Source organism: Carassius gibelio, chromosome A14 (genome assembly GCF_023724105.1).
Source record: "Carassius gibelio isolate Cgi1373 ecotype wild population from Czech Republic chromosome A14, carGib1.2-hapl.c, whole genome shotgun sequence".
Taxonomy (NCBI): domain Eukaryota; kingdom Metazoa; phylum Chordata; class Actinopteri; order Cypriniformes; family Cyprinidae; genus Carassius; species Carassius gibelio.
In genome coordinates, this window is record NC_068384.1 from 18,934,185 (window position 1) to 18,953,236 (window position 19,052).

Here is a 19,052-nt window from a genome sequence, read left to right on the forward strand (position 1 = left end):
GAACCATGTTTGGTTCCACAAAGAACCATTCAGTCAAATGTTCTTTAGAGAACCATCGCTTTCTTTCTTTTTTAAAATCTGAAGAACCTTCTTTCGACACAAAGGACCTTTTGTGAAACAGAAATGTTCTTCAGATATTAAAGGTTTTTTTATGGCATGTGTGTCCTGAAGGAGAGGGTGAATCTCATGAAAACATGTCCACAATTCACCCCAAAACTGAAATAAATAGCAAAAAAACTGAAACTACAAAGAAAATTAAGCCAGATATATGACCATAATTGTAAAGCAAACAACAGCAGCAAAAAAAAAAAACAGTTCCTTTATTTTATCGATTATTGTTGCTTAAGTACTAAAATTATGCATGCAAGCTCTTCATCAGACCAAAAGTGTGATTTAATTGTCATGTAAGAAAAAATAAAAAATACTCCTCATGCATGTGTGATTATATTTACTTGACGCTCAAAATTGAACTGAGAACGCACATTCTAAACAGCTTATATATATATATATATATATATATATATATATATATATATATATATATATATATATATATATATATATATATATATATATATATGCCAGGTGAAATAACACTATAAATCACAGTTTGCTATTGTCAAAATCATACAATTATGGCATTAGGGGTCCAGCTCATCAATGGCTCAAAAGTTATCTTAACAATCGACAGCAGTTTGTTCAAATTAATTGTCAAAGATCTGATTTAAAAGATATAAAATGTGGAGTTCCACAAGGATCCGTTTCAGGCCCATTACTATTTCTTTTGTTCATTAATGACCTCTGCAAAGTTTCTAAAGTATTAAATTTTTTGATGTTTGCCGATGATACCAACTTTTTTTTTATTATGGAAATAATTTGTCAGAAATTACAGAAAATATAAATTCAGAAATGGGAAAAGTTAAGAAGTGGTTTGACAAAAACAAATTGTTTAAATTGGGAGAAAACTAAATACATGATTTTTGTAATTGTAAAAAGAATCTCTTAATTGTAAAAAGAGTTCTCTCAGTAAATTGTTTCATATTTTTTTCTTGATATGTGGGGGTTATATACGACCTACACATGATCTTGAAGGGTTTCATGAGATTCACCCGGATGTCATATTTTCAGTGACCGTATGCAAAAGCCCCTCATGAATTAGAAATGAGCAAGAAGCAAGTGTCAGATGTGTGTGTTTCCTGCCACCTGCTCTTTGTCTTCTATGACTGGCCTTTTCAGTTTTATTGCATATTTATGTCTGATACGATATACAGCACTGTCGACTTCAACAAAGTTTGAGTTTTTAGGTCTGTGTATGTGGCTTCACCCTTCAGCAAATGACCTTCAAAGAGTGTGATGTTGTCATGCATCCGCCGCAGCCTCTCTCTCTCTCTCTCCCTCTCACACACACACACACCCACACACACAGTGTGTTTTCTGTTTTGAATATGGAACACGAAACCTTGAAATGTCATCTGTGGCAGCTGTTTTCCTCAGGACCACCTGAGCGCCGTGTGTGTCCAACTGTCTGAGTTGATGTAGGATAACCTTTCTGATGTCTGACTGTAAATGAATGCTGCCCTTTTCATATCTTCCATCTGTCTGTTCATGTCTGTAAAACAAAAACATTGGTGTGTGTGTGTGTGTGTCCATCCATCCATCCATCCATCCTTGAGCAAGATTCTGTTGTTCTCTTCTGTCAGGCAGCTGCAGTTGTATCTCTCTTTCTTTTTTTCTTTTTTTTTTGATATTTGCAAGTTGGCGCATTAATTAAATAAAAAAAAAAAATCTGTCAAAAGTTAGAAATGCATTTGAAATTAGTTTCTTCTGCTCACCAAATCGGTACTTATCTAAAAAAAAAAAACGGTAATATTGTTTTCTATTTGAATATATTTTCAAATGTAATGTATTCCTATGATTGCGAAACACAGAAGTATTGTCATTTCACTATTGTACAGTGCAATGCTTAATTTAAATGAATATTTTTAGCCATGTAGATGTATTACAACAGTCTTGAAATTACAAAAATACTAATGAGAAATCTAAATGAGTTTTAACTAAGAAAATATATATTTTTAATTGCAATTTTATAAATCTTTTACTGCCATTTTTTTTATCAATTTAATTTGTCTTTGCTGAATAGTTTTAATTTCTTTAAAAAAAAAAGAAAGTCTTACTGACCCCAAAATGTTAATCAGTAGTGTATAATAATATACAGTGTTAGAAGAAAAAAAGAGAAATTATTACAATTATGTACATTACTTACAAATTATTTTAAATTATAATACAAGCTTTTATTTGTGTATTAAAATATTAATTGCTATTGGTGGTAAATGTGTTAAACATATATATATATATATATATATATATATATATATATATATATATATATATATATATATATATATATATATATATATAAATATATATATAAATATATAATATATATATAAATATATTTCTGTCTTATAAAACACAATGGAAAGTCTCAGAAAGCACAGTTTTAGCTCATAAGAAAGTTAATTGACTGTCAAATACAATTATCACATTTTTTTAGTCCTTTTATTATTGTATTGTATTGTCTTTTCTGTCACATTTCTCTCCGTTTCGGAACAGTGAGAACAAGTTTTTCTGTTCATGCTTGCAATGCACTGCATCCGAAGGGTGTGCATACTTTGTTTTCTAATGGGTTTGTGATCATTTCTACGGTTTTCCTTGTGAAACACAAGGGATCTGTTAGTATTCAGTGTTTTTCAGTCCATTTTTGTTTATTAAAATAGTGTTAGTACAGTTTTTGGTTTGATTTAGCATGGAATAAATAGCTTGTATTAAATAATATTGAACTACAGCACTTAACTCATCATGAATGATCCATAAAATCATGTGCATTGTCCAGGAAATATGTGATGTTACTTTACTAAGTGATCAGAGGCAACGTTTTCACCAGCTGAACCAGAAAACAAGTGAGAACAATCCCACAGAAGCACATTCAAAGACAACAAGCACATCACGCATCACGGCACATTTTGCACAAGTGCTCGAATTCATTGAAAAATATAAAAATGTAGGTTGCTTCCCCTGATCACATTTATATAGGCACATGTGAATGCATTTTGAGGCACTTTTAAGAAGACCATCTGAGTTTTGATGACTGAGTTTCCAATCACAGAGAGTAAGAGAGAGAGAGACTGATGAATGCAGCATTTTCATAGTCTGCAGATGGAGGCTGGTTTTATTTTCCTGCAGTTTTCCCTCAATTTCTGCATTTAAAAGAGAGTGAGGCTTGTTTCACGGCTTTATGCGTGTGTTATTGGTTGACTTTCTCTGTGTGTCTTGTTGCGAGTCCTTTAATGTTTCTCTCCGTCTCGCTGGCGGCCTGCTTTTCCCGTCTCGACGGAGACCAGCGAGTCTCTCAGGATCTCGATCACGGCTCGTGGCAGCCGGTTCAGCCCCTCACCTCTGCTCTCTGTCTCTCTCTCTCTCTCTCACACACACACACACGACTCCTCTGATGTACACGGCAAACTACTTTATCATCACACACACGCTCGCGGCTGGTCTCGTCTCATATCAGTCCCTTAGAATTATAAACCCAGAGCTAGTGTGATGGCAGAGGACACACGCATGTACTGCTCTCGCTGGTGATCGCACCATTATAAGTCATGTCAGAAAGATCATATTTGAGTTAATTGCACAAGAACGCCTCCTAGTTACACAAAACCATCATTATGAGTTTGAAACACTGAACTTTTCCATGTCGGTGAAAAAAACACGTCCGATGTGATGGAGCTTAGTCTCAGGGTATTACTGTATTTAATATTTACAGGAATTAAAACAAGGCTGTGAGCGACTGAAGTACAGTGCGTTCAGATTCAGTACAGTACAGATTCTACTACTGTTTAACAACAACAAAAATTGTTTAGCTGACAATACATCTGACAACCAAAAACAGTTTTGAAAGAGTTGGAGAAAATTAGTGAAAATTGTGCTCCAAATCTTCACATACATTCAGGAATACATTTATTTTTTCAGTTTATTTTATTTTATTTACTTTTTTTTTCCTGATGAAAAGTGCATAAACCATTGAATAATAAATAAGCTGTAAGGATAATAAGGATCCTAAAGTTTGACTCACTTCCACATTAAAGGGATACTCCACCGTGTTTTCATATTGAACTATGTTTTTCACTTACCTAAGATGAGTTGATACATGCCTCTCTCGTCTCAGGGTGACACTTTGAAAGCACTTAGCTTAGCCCATTCATTCAATATGGGCCAAGCAGAGAAGCTACCAAACACCTCCACGTTTTCCCTATTTAAATACAATTACTCATGTAGTGTAACTCGACCTAGGACGGTAACACAAAACAAAACATTGCGCTTTTCTAAGCATGTAAAATGGATAACTATATTGTATGGCGGAATACCATGGCAAGTGCTTGTAAGCACTTCATCTTGGCGCAGTAATCACAATGACAGTATAATAAAATATAACGATTCAATTTACCACACCTTTATAAATTGCACAAATGCTTAAAGCAAAAACACATTGATGTATATTCATCATTTTGTACATCAAGTAGTTTAAAAATCATATGTATTTTTTTTCCCTAGAGGTATTACATTGCCATCATGCTCTGATTAAATGACTGATCAAACATTTGTATATCCGAAATATATCTTTGATCGGACTGCCTCTGACATGACACCCGTGGTAGCCAATGAGAACGAGCGAGCATTAGATATCAGTGTCACCTGATGGAATCACTGAATGGTAAATCTGGCAGTGTGTGTGTGTGTATATATATATATATATATATATATATATATATATATATATATATATATATATATATATATATATATATATATATATATATATATATATATATACACACACATTTTTTTTTTATTTTATTTTTTTTTACTGTAATGGGACATAAAAAATGTTTAAGGCTGTTATTGGTTTGTATTTTGCCTATTTTAAAAATGACTTGTTTGCATGAACATGTAAATTAAAATTAAATTAAATTAAATTTATGCATTTAGCAGATGCTTTTATCCAAAGGGACTTACAGTGCATTCACGCTATCAATTTTAATCTATCATGTATGTGTTCCCGGGGAATCGAACCCCCAACATTGCACTTGATAAGGCAGTGCTCTACCAATTGAGCTACAGGAACACCATTTATTAACATTTATGACGTTAAACGTGTATCTGCATTTTCACAGCATTTAGATCGATGCCTTCCTGCATGACCCTCATTTGCGCACTCGTTTGCAGTTGATTAAGCCGTTGAACTTTTAAAGGTCGTCAGGATGTTTGGCTGTCGTCCACCTTCAGTCTCAGTAGAATGTTAATTGAAGCCGACTTACATGAAACAAGTCTTCAATGCTTCTTCCTGAATGTGAGCGGAGGATTTGCTGTTATAACGGAGGGTATTTATGTACATGGGGAAGTTTTAAAGGAACATTAGCACAAGGTTCTTATAAAAACAATAACAATAATAGTAGTAGTAGTAGTAGTAGTAATAATAATTTTAAAACAACAAAATAAAATATTTAATCTCACACAGTGAATATACATTGATTTATACAAATATATTCTTCAGTAAAATATTTTATATTTTATTGATTTATACATTTAGTTTTAGTACTTATTGTTTATTATTTGTTTTTGATTAGTTTATTATTGCTTTATTACATTTTAACAACTTAAAACATCTTTACATTAACCAAACTTAATCTTATTCACAGTTAGTTGCCAAGGTAACGTTTATAAATTTAGTTTAAGGTAAAGTACTGAAATTAGTCAAACAAAAACTAACAATTAATCATGATTAATCGCATCCGAAATAAGTTTTAGTTTACATAATATATGAAATATGTAATCTAAGAAAAATGTGGTTTATATATTAAATATATTCATATAATTGTATTATGAATATATATTGTAATACATGGAAATATTTTACACACACACATACTGTATTATGTAAACAAAAACTTTTATTTTTGCTGAATATGTTTTCGTGTGTTTTTCCCTTTCTGTTTGTTTTGGTACAGACTGTCATCATCTTTCTTGTCCCCAGAAGACAGTCATGTCTAAATCCTTCATAAAATTCTCTTAATAGGTTTTTGTTTTGGTCCTCATGGGCTGCTGGAACACATAAGTCCTCACATCGCTCGTCTGCAGTGTTTGTCTTTAAGGGTCTCAGTCTTAATGTGTCCTTCATAAAACAGACTACAGAATACACCACCTGCTTCAACCATTCCCAAAAGCCCAGATATAAAGTCCGATCTTAACGTCCTCATAAACCCAGAGGTTCCCTGAAGTGCGCTGATATGAGCGTGTGTGTTTGTACGGCCTGTTCTTATCTCTTCTTCACTGGTTTTGTGCCATTAACTGCTGCTTTACTGTCCCTCAGAGTCTGTCGTTCACTTATATTGCAGGCTGTTTTGTGCGGCTCAGCTGGTGGGATGTAGGAAATTGCTCTTGACCGGTCTTTCCAAAGTAAAAGGACTTCGGTAATATCTTCAAAATGTTCTTCCTACCATTTTATCCTCCTACATCAATCAGGCCAGGTGTTTATTTTTTTTTCTTTTATTTTTTTAATATTGTACCATGGTTTGTGTTTTGTGAAACCTTTTCATGATGATGGAAAGATAGAAAATATCCATAAATCATAGCTAGTGTCTTTGGGAGTGTAAATTAATGCCAGTGTTTTGGGAGAAAAATGAATTTTGGGAATTTTTTGAAATTAAGTCTGTTAATGTTGAACAAGTGTGTTTGTTTACACCTAATGTTAGTCAGATTTTACATTGTTTGTTGAATTTCTATTAAAAGAGCTGGATTTGTATATTTTTTTGAAGAAAATCTGAGCTCTTCTGTGATGCTCTGGTTGTTGTGGTCAGTTAATGTTAGTGTTGTATGTTGTCGTTGGTTTCCAGGAAGTTGTCTGCTGTTGTTAAGGTGTTCGGAGTACCGTATTTTTTGGACTATAAGTCGCACCTGAGTATAAATCGCATCAGTCCAAAAATACGTCATGATGAGGAAAAAAACATATAAAAGTCACACTGGACTATAAGTTGCATTCATTTAGAACCGAGAACCAAGAGAAAACATTACCGTCTACAGCCGCGAGAGGGCGCTCTATGTCTTCAGTGTAGACTACAGGAGCACTTTTGAGCAGTATAGAGCACCCTCTGGTGGTTGTAGACGGTAATGTTTTCTCTTGGTTCATTTCTCTTGGTTCATGTCAAATTAATTTTGATAAATAAGTCGCACCTGACTATAAGTCGCAGGACCAGCCAAACTATGAAAAAAAAGTGTGACTTACAGTCTTTACAGTTTATTTTCAGTTCTTATAAACATTCTAATTGTCTAATATTCATTACTTTAGGTGTTTCATCTAATATCTATATTGTACCTTGTTTCGGCTTTATTTTAATGAAAACAATTGTTTTAATAGTTTTGGTTCTTAAGGCAAATATTGCAACAAGCCACGTAATTGAAAGTGTCATTCCTGTCTACAGCACAAAACTGCAGAATTATGCACCAAATCTGAATAAGCACTGAGAGGAAGACATGATGGCTGATTTGGCAAACCGCACTAATGAAATGTCTCCGAGTAGTGCACTCAGCTTGAGTTTGAGATTCTAATGGATGAATATGTGTGGATGAATGAGATTTCCTGTGTGTCTTTGCAGTGTGAAGACAATTTGAGCGGATGCATAATCTGGCTCTTTCATTCTGGTTAGTCTTCTGTGTGCATCTCGTCTTGTTTTTCAAGATGTTTGCTCTTCTTTTTAAGGATGAGCCCTGTAATGTGTTTATACGATTGAGGCATTATGTGCTATAGGTTTAATGCTTTCTAGAAACAGAGTTTGCACAACCTACTCAGTTTAATGCATTAAGGTCCCCGTCTCTTTTCTGAAAGGTGAAGTCTGGTTCTTCTAAGCCTGTTTGCAGCCCGTTTCCGACCCTCTTCTCACATTGGTTTGCATAACGTGCAGGTTTTTGCCTTCAAACCTCCTTTATCATGCTCAAACACATCCGTTCATTGGCCTCACCGGCTCTGCCAAACGCGACAGATTATCGAGCAAGCTTTCTGCGCTGTTTCTCCGTTCCAGCATTCGTTTGCATTCAAATGCGCCACGTTCACCGGAGTCGCAGATACGTTTTAGCGCACTTTAATCTGCGCTTTATCTTTGGGAGATTAGCCACTTTTTAAATGAGCTCTGGAGAGAGAGAGGAAGTGTGTTCTTTTTGTGATTTTAAATTCTTATCCCCTGTTTGGAGGATGCAGAGATAGAAGCATATTTCTAATGGGGATTTGGAGAAGCGCTGGTGAATAGGCAAGGAACTGTGAAAACCGATAAATCACGCGCTCCACATGCGACCTACCTTCAGAAGCAGCAGTGAGCGACAGGGCACGTGCTTGCCTCTTTAGCATATGGTGTTATTTGAATATGACCCAGTGTGCCACACAGAGGAGAGAAATGTTCATGTCTTGGCGTTTATTTGACATCTCAAATATTAAAGCGTCGCATGGTCACATATTCCTCCTCCAGCAGGCAATATAGCGCGATGTTGAGAAATGCACACAAACATGCAGGGTTGATTGAAGACCGAGATTGTTTTTAATTAGATTTTTTTTTTTTACCGCATTAACCGTGCATCTCCGCGGGGGTTAAGCTCGCATTGCCGCATTTCATGTCGCGAGCGTTTGATGCTATAATAACTGGGAAAAACCACAGAGAAATGTGTCTTCAAAGATACAGATGACAAGATATCAGAACTCACACGCGTGCTCTTATCACCGCAGAAAAGCAGGGATCTGGGGCTGTTTATGCTTGTGCAATTAAATTAAGATGAGCGAGATGAGACGGCTGCAAGATTATTGCAGAGATTGAGATGTTTTGCTTCATATTATCAAAAATCATCAAAGTTGGAGAGTTATACTGTACTCCACACACACACACGGGGCGCAGGCTTGCATACACACAGTGAAACAAATTTGCATTTTCAAAGAAATTAAAGGCCCTAGCCTAAAGCTGATAGCAGCATGCTGTTCCTCTCTCTCTCAGAATTCTGAATATTATTTTTCCATTTTAATCGCTGATTATGGGGTCTGACTCTTGCTTCAGGCCCAAACAGACAAAAAATAATGACGCACTCTGAACCTCGGAAACAAAACTCTCTTTGAATTGAAGATGTCAGACCCTTGGAAAGTGGGTTTCTGCAGTCGACTCTAATTCAAGCAGCGTTTCACAGGAGCTCGCATTCAGCTCTTTCACCTAAAGAAACTTTTCCAATTTATTCTGATTCAGTTTTACATCAGCACTCTGACAGAGTTTGTTTTATGAAGTTTTATGAAACGTGCAGTGCTCGGTTGAGCATACAGTTCAGTCTGATTAGCAGGATTGTTTTTTTTTTTTGTTTTTTTTTTCGTGAAATTTCTGCGTGAAGAAGCGTTCTTTGTTAGCGAGCCTTGATGAAGTGGCATTTGAACAGTCGTGGTATTAAAGCATCATACATATCAAACTGACCTTCATTTGTGACCTGTAAGGCACAAAGGTGTGTGTTAATTCCTGAAGTCCCACTTTGTGTTTGTGTGAGTCTTTAAGTCCTGTTTTTCCTGCAGGCACTTTTAATTTTTCACCATGCTTCTGTTGTTGGAAATGGAAATCCGTGTTGTTCCCCCTCGTCTCATTTTCATGACCTCTTTCTCTGGTTTTCCTTTCCCAAATTTCATCCGCGCATTTCCACCACTAACATTAATCATTTCTGTTCTTTAATATGTCACCTTTCCACACCCCCCCCCCCATCTCTCTCTCTCTCTCTCCGCCTCTCTCTCTCTCTCTCTCTCTCTCTGCCTCTCTCTCTCTCTCTCTCTCTCTCTCTGCCTCTCTCTCTCTCTCTCTCTCTCTCTCTGTGATATCACGATTCCTCCATGTGTCTGGGCTCTAATCAGAGCAGCTTTGGCTCTTAATGCAGTCCTTGAGAGATTCCCTGCAGACATTCATTCATTTTGCCCATTTTCAGGTTCTTTCACCTGCACTCCTCCCTCACCCCCCCGCAGCTCTGAATATTTAAAGAGCGCCTATTAAAAATACAGGACGAGTGAGACGGGCTTCTGCTAACACCGCTTTTACATTTATATCTAAAAACCCAACCTCTGTTTCTGCTTAATTATTCATGGCACACTTCTCGTTTTCATCTATCTCTCTGTCTCTCATTTAACAGCTTGTCTTTCTATCACGACCACTTATCTTTCCATCCATCCTAACTGCATTCCTCTGTCTATTTGTCTGTCTATAGTTCTCTCTTGTTCATTCCATCATTTCTTTCTTTTGCTCATTTGTTCTAGCCATTGTTCATTCATTCTGTAGTTCTATTATCGTTTTTATTTCTTCGCCCTTTTTGTCTGTCTGTTGTTTGAGCTTTTGTCCAATCTATCGTTCATTCCTGTCTAACCAACTATCATTCCATCTGTCTATCTATCCATTCATCCATATGTATATGTCCATCATTCTAGCTCTCAGCCTTTACTTGCTTAATTAACAGTGATCTTTGAATTTTAATTAACTCACGCATTCACAAAGTGCCGTTTTTTTCCCGCTCTTTAATGCCGGGACTGTGTTTGATCGCTGAGCAGACGCAGAGAGAGCGGATGCGATCAAAGCGCCAGAGACTCCGATTGAAAGTGACGGAAGAGAGAAAGAATCTCGGTCGCAGAGATGAAAGTGTGTAGAAGTGACAGATAAGAGAGGAGGGAAGGAGAGATGACTGGCCGTGTGCGTTAACGTGGAACGCGATGCTCGTTGTCATGTGCGACATCCGTTCCACATGCAATTGCTCTTCCTGATTTGGAGCTCGACATCCTTTGACACACGAATGCTGTTCGATGAAGTGAAAAACGGAATGAGAGATCAGGGGCCGTTTCTATGCCTTTATCACCCTCTCATTCCTCTCGGAGGTCCCAAGAACCTCTTGGAGAGAGATGGCGTGAGTGTTTCAGCACCAAACTACTACAATAACACAGAGGCCCGTTGAGAATCAGGGGCAAAATGTGCACAGAGCAGCGACACAAGGCTTTCTGAATACTTCATGCCACTTAGAGCCGAACGTGTAGAGTTCGTTCACTGAGATACAGGAAGAAAATAAAACGTATGAATGCATCCTCTCCTGACAGTCCTCCATCTCCTGTCTCCCTGCGGGACGGACAGACGGAGGAGGATTTGTGCATTCATTCAGCTCTTGACTCGAGAGAATTCAAAAGTAGCCTGAGTAAGAGTTTGTGTATTTATATATATTTTTATTTTATTTTTCTCAGGGATGGAACAACGTTACTAATTTAAAACCAGTAATTCATAATGATCTGCATTATTAACAGTATTTATTTTAAATGGAATCTTTCAGTAACATTATAGATGCCTGTATTCTAATTTCTGATCAATTTAATGTTTCCTTGTTGAATAAAACATAAAAAAAAATCTTACTGACCCCAAATGCTAATATTTATTTGCATCCTCCCGTATTTGATTTTAGAGTTTATTTAAATAATTACATATATATAAATCACCAGGCTGCTGTTTCAAAGCGGTTTTCCCGATAGCCCTAATGCACAAGACACCCTCAGATAAACTCTTAAATGTCGATAATTCGGATCCAGTGATTACAGTTCGCCAATAAGATGTGAGAGTGTGAAGAATTAGTGTCATCTCTACTCTCTGTGTGCGTGTTAGTGTGTTAAATCTCATTCCCTCTGAGGTCTCTTCTCAAGTGCTGGAGTGTCACACTGCCTCTGGATCTGCAGTTATCTCATTATAAGACTCGTGGTGTGCTGTGCCGTCTGACGGTCTCTCCGCTGGGCTCCAGGTTCCACCATCACAACAGTGTGGAATCAGAGCTGATGATCCCTGTCATCTGGATTAATTAGGATTCTCTCTTTCTCTCTCTCTAAATCTTGTTTAATACCGGATTACATTGCAGACTGGATTTGCTTTTGCCTTTAAGCATCGTGTTATGTAGTTTGTCTTGGAGTGATGTTTGCAAAGATGCGCATCACTATTATGGAGTAAGCATTAGTGCTTTGCATGAAGCCCTAGTATTAAAGAAGCTCCTTTCCAATGACCCACAATGCCCTAAAACCACATAGCTGCCCACAACACCCTAGCAACATGCATGGTAGTTCTTGTTTTATTTATTTATTTATTTTTACAAGTGAACACCCTAAAAACCACCCAACAAATATTTGCAACCATACAGAAACACCCTGGCAACCACATACTACAGTACACCATAGCATCGTGCATGTTTCACGCGAGGAAAAACACATTTACTTAATTTCTTTCTCCGCTATCGTGTTCTGATGTTCTTTTATTGTTTATCCTGATCTGATCATGTGTTCCTGTGCTCATAGTTTATATCAAAGCCTTACTGATTGGAAAGATATGTCGTAGATGTCCTCCCACATCTTATGATCTCTCATACAAGTCTGTGTGTGGTGCTTCTGTCTCTTTCATTAGCTGTGTTTGTGTATATATTTTAGGCAGGTGTGTGAGGCTGTAAGCTGTGAACTCAGCGTGAACGTTAGAGTGAATATTTCAGGTGTGTGTATCAGAGAGTTTCATTATATCAAACCCTCGGGCCTCAAACCTCCAACAAATTTGCTGTAGAACTACAGACACACACACACTGTATATCTGTCCTGTCCCTTTGAGAGCATCTGTATCGCTCTCTGCTTCATTATCTGTTTCTCCCTGAATTCTGACCATCACTCGCTCCAATCTAACACATCCTGAGAGAGAGAGAGACCCAGAGAGACCGAGAGAGACCAAGAGAGAGAGAGAGAGAGACCGAGAGAGAGAGGGAGATAGAGAGTGATAGTTTTGACTGACAGTGAGTGAAACGTGAACCTGTTTGTTGGATGTGTCTGTGAGACAGGCGCAGGTTCCCTATTAACTACCCAGAACTCCTTGCTTTCCCGCCATATTGGTAATCCCTAGTGTGCATAAACGTTCTATTGAATTATTAGGAAATTGTATGATTTTAATGAGAAAATATCACGAGTCAGCTTTTTTAAAATCTGAAGTATCCCTGTACATTCTTATAATGCAAACACCCTCGGCATGCTTGTCATGTGACACAACATAGACAAATAGAACTGTATGACACATGGATCGCTTTGGTTTAGTTTTTCCTGTTTTATTAAAAAATATTCACAAACATGCTCGCTATATTATGAAATATCTGATTTTCCGATTCTGAAATGTGCAAGTAAATATATTTGGTAGTTTAAACACTTTTATATCGACCGTGTTAGTTGATCTTATACCGGGTGATGGGTGCCGCCATGTTAGTTCCCACTGAATCCTCTCCTCCCGAAACATGTTGGCATGTGACTTGTATTATCAAGCCAGAATTGCCTTCTCAATGTAGCAGTTTGTCCTGTGTTATGGCATGCTAACTGTCCCTGTAATTCAGTAGAGGGCATGTGTTGCCTGCAGTTCTTTTTCCTCTGAATCAGCCTGCTGGTGCTGAAACTGATACTAAAACACACTCACACACAGCCAGTGTATCACAAGTCATCTCTTTGTACTCTATCTGCACTGGCTAAAAGCAAGATGAGGTTCTCTTTGACGCTGGCTGCTGTTTCAATCACAATTAAGCTGTTATGGATTTTCCCATAAGTTTATAATCTAAATAAAGACTCTTACTGGCATTTTCTTTAGAGGATCTGGACACATTTTTCAGTCTGGGCTGGAGTGACTGATGTCTGTCATTACTGCTGGATGATATTAATGAGCTCTTAATGGATCAGATGCAGTTTTTTACTCCGTAAATGTGTGTGAATGCACAAGCTCCATTAAAAGCTTCATCATGCACGATTCAGACCAGATAAAGAGAGAGAGGCAGTCTATGAATTATACAGGCCGGTTAGAGGAACACATGTTCTCTGGCCATGTGCAAATGTAAAAGTGCTTTAGAGATGAGAGCTCTAAAGCAAACATCTGTGTGTGTGTGTGTTCAGAATGGTATAATAACTATGGTATAATAAACTATTCATAAAAAAGTATTATTCAGTGTTTACTAGAGCTGCTCGAGTTATGTGGGGGGAGGGTGCAATTGTGACATTTTGATTAGATATAAGTATGACTATTTAAAAATAATAATTCATTAATAATGAAAAAATATCATAAAATCATTAAAAATGTCTATTAAATAATAATCTTAAATGAAATAATAAATATCACTATTGTAATATTTCACTACAAAATATAAATATTTACTTTTTTAATAGAGTATTTAAGAAAAAATAATAACCGTAGTGATACAAATAACAATAATACCTATATTACAATACTTATATTTATGGCAGTCTTTATCATTTTAAAAGTTAAATTATCAAGCTTTTATTTTGGTGCAAACAGAGCTGCTTATTTGCTGACGAAAGCCATTTTATTAAAGTTTTTCATTTGTGTTTGTTTTAGTTCAAGTTTTAGCACATCAAGTTAAAATGGAAAAAAGTTTCCTTGGACACTAGCTGAAATAAAATGAGTTTAAGTTCTAGTTTTTAATAACTTCTTATATTTTACTTTTTCAATTCATGTTTATTTTATTTCAAGCATCTTTTTCCTGGTTTTAGTTAACTATGATAGTCCTAGTTTGTCAGTAGAGGATGATCTTGAAATGGTGATGCTATAACTGATAATTGAAAATAAATCTGTAGAAATAGCAGAATTTAATTTTCCTTGCATATTCATAACTGTAAATCTGTTATGGTGGTTTTATTTCCGAAGGGATAATCATGTGCCAGTATGTTTGATTTAGTTTGAGCCTGCACAGAGCACTTGATTACCACACAAAACCTTGCAGAAAGTTTGTATCAGAGAGTATGGAAGTGTAAGGATGGCATTGACGCGTGTGTGGCGCTGCGCCCTGAACGTCACATCTCACTCCTCGCTCTAGTTTCTCAGTGAGGTGAGTGTTAATTGTAGGGTCAGCTTTGATGGCAGTAATCAGCCGTTGATCAGACCTTTAGTCCTCCAACGACAGACTCTCGGGAGGAGGTTGAGTGCGATTATCTTTAGCGCTCACACACACACACACACCTCCAGACATTGTTCCTCTGAGATTCACATCAGTGAAAGGGTGAACGAATAGTTCTGTGAGGAAGAGTTTCACCCACATACCCTCATCCACGTGTCCACAGATTGCTGGTGGGAGAAGATCTGAGAACATGCTTTCCGATGGAAAGAGAAAGAAAAGAACAAATGACACTTTTATAGCCATCTGCCACCATGACCACAATTACTGGTCGTACAAGGAGAGAGAGAGAGCTTGAGAGAACGATCATTGGGTTTATGTGTGTAGAATGATTTCTCAAATTAATATTTATTCAAAATGTCATGCGATACAAATGCAGACTGACTGAACCCACAGAAGCTCTGGGTTTATGTTCAGAGATCGGTCAATGTTGATTATATTAATGGTGCTTATCCAGCACATCATTGGTAATCTAATTGAAATACTTTTATTTATTTACATTAATTTATTATTATTATTTTTTTATGAAATACTTAAATGAAAAATTGCAACAATAAACTTCTACTCGATTTATTTACTTTAAAGTATCTAATTTCAAGTATTTAAATTATATTAGTGTGCAATTGCGCATAATTACAGGTATTACAAGTCTTATTTTATATATATCCTCAATACTCTTCTATTAATCCAGGTGTGTGTGTGTGTGTGTTTATAATCCACTTGTGTCTGTCAGACAATCTGGAAAATTGAAGATTTTGTGACCTCCAGTTATTCTCTCTCTCTCTCTCTCTCTCTCTCTCTCTCTCTCTCTCTCTCTCTCTCTCTCTCTCTCTCTCTCTCTCTCTCTCTCTCTCTCTCATCCATTCTTTCATTAAGTCTTCCACCTTGTTTCAGTTTCCATGGGCATTTCTCTATCATTAGTGTTATGCCCTCATGAAAAGCTCTAGATTAATTGGTGATTTCATCTCTGTGTGTGTGTGTGTGTGTGTGTGGAGGTCGTGTGAAGGGCAGTGCATGCTGGGATTGATTGTAATCTATATTTGTGTCGTTGCTGTAAACTGTTTCATCTCAACCCGTTTGTTCAATGGATTCTCCTTTCTTTCTATTGACATTTCCTGTCAGGCCTCTCTTTCTTTTTCTTTGTTTCTTTCTTTCTTTGTTTCTTTGTTTCTTAGACTGTAACCAATATAATTATTTTTCTATAACTGACTTTTTAAAATATTTGTTCTATTTAGCATTTTGCTCATCTTGCAGTAGATTATCTTCATCCTTTATTTCTTTCTCTTTGTTTTTGTTTGTTTTCTTTGGCTCGTTCTTACTGTGTTCATGCATTCTTTATGCTTTTTTTTATTGTTTTTAGTCATTGATTAGTTTGTTCTTTTCTTATTTTGTCCTTTCTCTGTGTCTCTGTATGTCTCTTTCTCTTCGTCTGTTGAATCATATCATAGCTGTGTGGTGTGGTGTTGATTCCCAAGGACAGAGTATTTCAGTGTTAATTGTGCACACTGGGCCCACGTCCCCCACCCCACACACACACACATGCATGTCAGTGTGTTCTTGTTCTATAAAGTCCGTCTTTTGTGGCACTGCTGTCAAAAATATAATCAGAAGACGGAGGTGTTGGTGAGCGGAGGAGAAACTGTAGGAGGTAAAGAGGGAGGGAGGGAGAGAGGAACAACAGAAAGAAACACACAAAGAGAGAGAGACCCTTGTATGTGTTTCCAGTTACCAGCCAAAGTCACCTTCTCCTCCTTTCCTGTGTTTGTGTTTTTATGTATTTTTAGTATACTAGTAAATACTGTTTGATTTGTTCAGTTGTGTGTGTGTGTGTGTGTGTGTGTGTGTGTGTGTGTGTGTGTGTGTGTGTGTGTGCACGTGCGTGCGCGTGTGAGTGTGTGTGTCCTCCTGAGGAAAGACTGTAGCTCCGCCCCCTGCCTGTGACCTCATTAGAGTGACCTCGTTAGAACCACGATGTGGAGTGACTCTTAATTACCAGACCAATGCCACCTCTATACACTCTTACTCAATGTGCTTCCCTCATCCAGAACTGAACTCAAACTCCTGTACGTGAACCATAAATAATAACCAAAAAAATAAGTGAAACTGCTCTACAGTGTGACTCGATCACAGCCAATCAGGGCACTTTTAATTAATTTATGTGGAGCGGGATTATGGACCAATGGGATTTCACTGGAGGTGGGGCTTCACAACTTTTATCTTTAATCTCATTTAGTCCCTTTTGGTGTTAATCACTTTCAGTAAAATTTCAATTAATAGTAATTTAATAATTATATATTGTATGATTGTTGTTATATAAAAATGTTCTATATTAAAAACACTCTACTGTTCAAAAAGTTTGCGGTTGGTGTGCTCCCCAAAGCTGCTTTTATTTGATTCAAAATTCATTAATACACTAATAATTTGGCCGACACAGAACAGTGTAAGCTGCTTGTGTTCGGCTCATATTCTCCAAAATGGTGCTACTGTGATGCAGAGAGACACAGTGGAGTCGTTATATTTGTTTTATTAGCGTACAAAAAGTGTTCTCGTCGCTTCATAATGTTATGGTTGAAACACTGATGACAGATGGAATATTCTGTCCTATTCTGACGACGTCTTTCACACTTTTCTGGACCTTGACAGTGTAATATACTCTGTCTATGGGACAGTCACAAGCCTCCCGGTTTTCATCCAAAATATATTCTATTGTTTTCTGAAGATGAATAAAGCTTTTACAGGTGTGGAACGACATGGGGGTACGTGATTATTGACAATTTTCATTTTGGCGTGGAGTGTCATCTTAAGTGTCTTTGTCACTTTTAATAAATGTAATGCATCCTTGCTGAATAAAAATATTAATTTCTTTAAAAAAAAAATCCCCAAACTTTTGAACAGTAGTGTATTCAACTCTCATTTTGTGTTATATTCATTACAAGTTTCACTATATCCTGTAAAATTATAAAAATAAATAAAAATCCCCCTGTATCAAGTGTGACATACGAGTGTGAAAATAAGTCCCACCAAGAGAGTCATTACTTTTAGAGCTCCTCACTCGAGTGTGTGTGTGTGACTGGTTTCTGCTTCAACTCTTTCCATCTCGATCTCTCACGTCTGACTGCTTCTGTGTGTGTGTGTGTGTGTGTGTGTGTGTGTTTAGAGTGGTTAGCTGCAGGTTTAAAGTTTTATAAAGCTGTCAGTTCTGGCTGAATTTAATTTCAGCGTGTGAGTGAAGATGACAGACACGTCTTCACCGTGTGTGACGACCCACAACACACACACAGCTCACAGACGGACAACATGAGGTGCACAGCTGTAGTTCACACACCTTCAGCACAGTATCAGAGTCAGTGTGTGTTCATATCAGGGTCAGATCGCACACACAGGAGAAACACACACAGTCTCACACTGTGGTCTTTGCTTTACAGATAAGAGTAAGAACATACAGCAAACTCTTGGTATTACGCATCATTATTGTTCTGTTTTTTATTACATTTTATTAATTCAATTATTATCAGTCTACTTGGGTCAACTTGAGAATATACATTTTTTGTTTATTTTTCCTTTGTCGGGTTCTAAAAGTACTACAGTGCACCGATCTCCATTGTTTCTGTTATATACAGTAATTATAATGTTTTAGAATTTTAGCATAAACTCTTCATTGGAGCTTTATAGAATAGAAACTCTTTTCATAATAATATAATAGAAACTCCTTTTTTAAGTATCATTGATACACTATTGTTTCATTAACATTTTAAAATACATTTTCTTTAGAATTGGTTTAAGTAATTTTGTCGTGCTTGGTCATTTTGATTAGTTTTTGTATATCATTTTTGTTTATTTATTGTATTTATTTTAGTACTTCAGGTTGAACTAAATTGAGAAATGCTGCCTCACCAACTAGCTGAAGTTTTATATATACATATATTTCTTTGTTTACGGTAACTTATTTTAAGTAATAGTTTTTTTTTTTTTTAATGGATTCTATGGTAGTTAACTAT

At 36.6% G+C, this 19,052-nt stretch overlaps 1 protein-coding gene across 2 annotated transcripts in view; it reads left to right on the forward strand.

Moving 5' to 3' along the window:
* Positions 1-19,052, forward strand: part of LOC128027741 (protein diaphanous homolog 1) — an 85,176-nt gene that overhangs the window by 42,659 nt on the left and 23,465 nt on the right. The gene's annotated exons all lie outside the window — the stretch shown is intronic.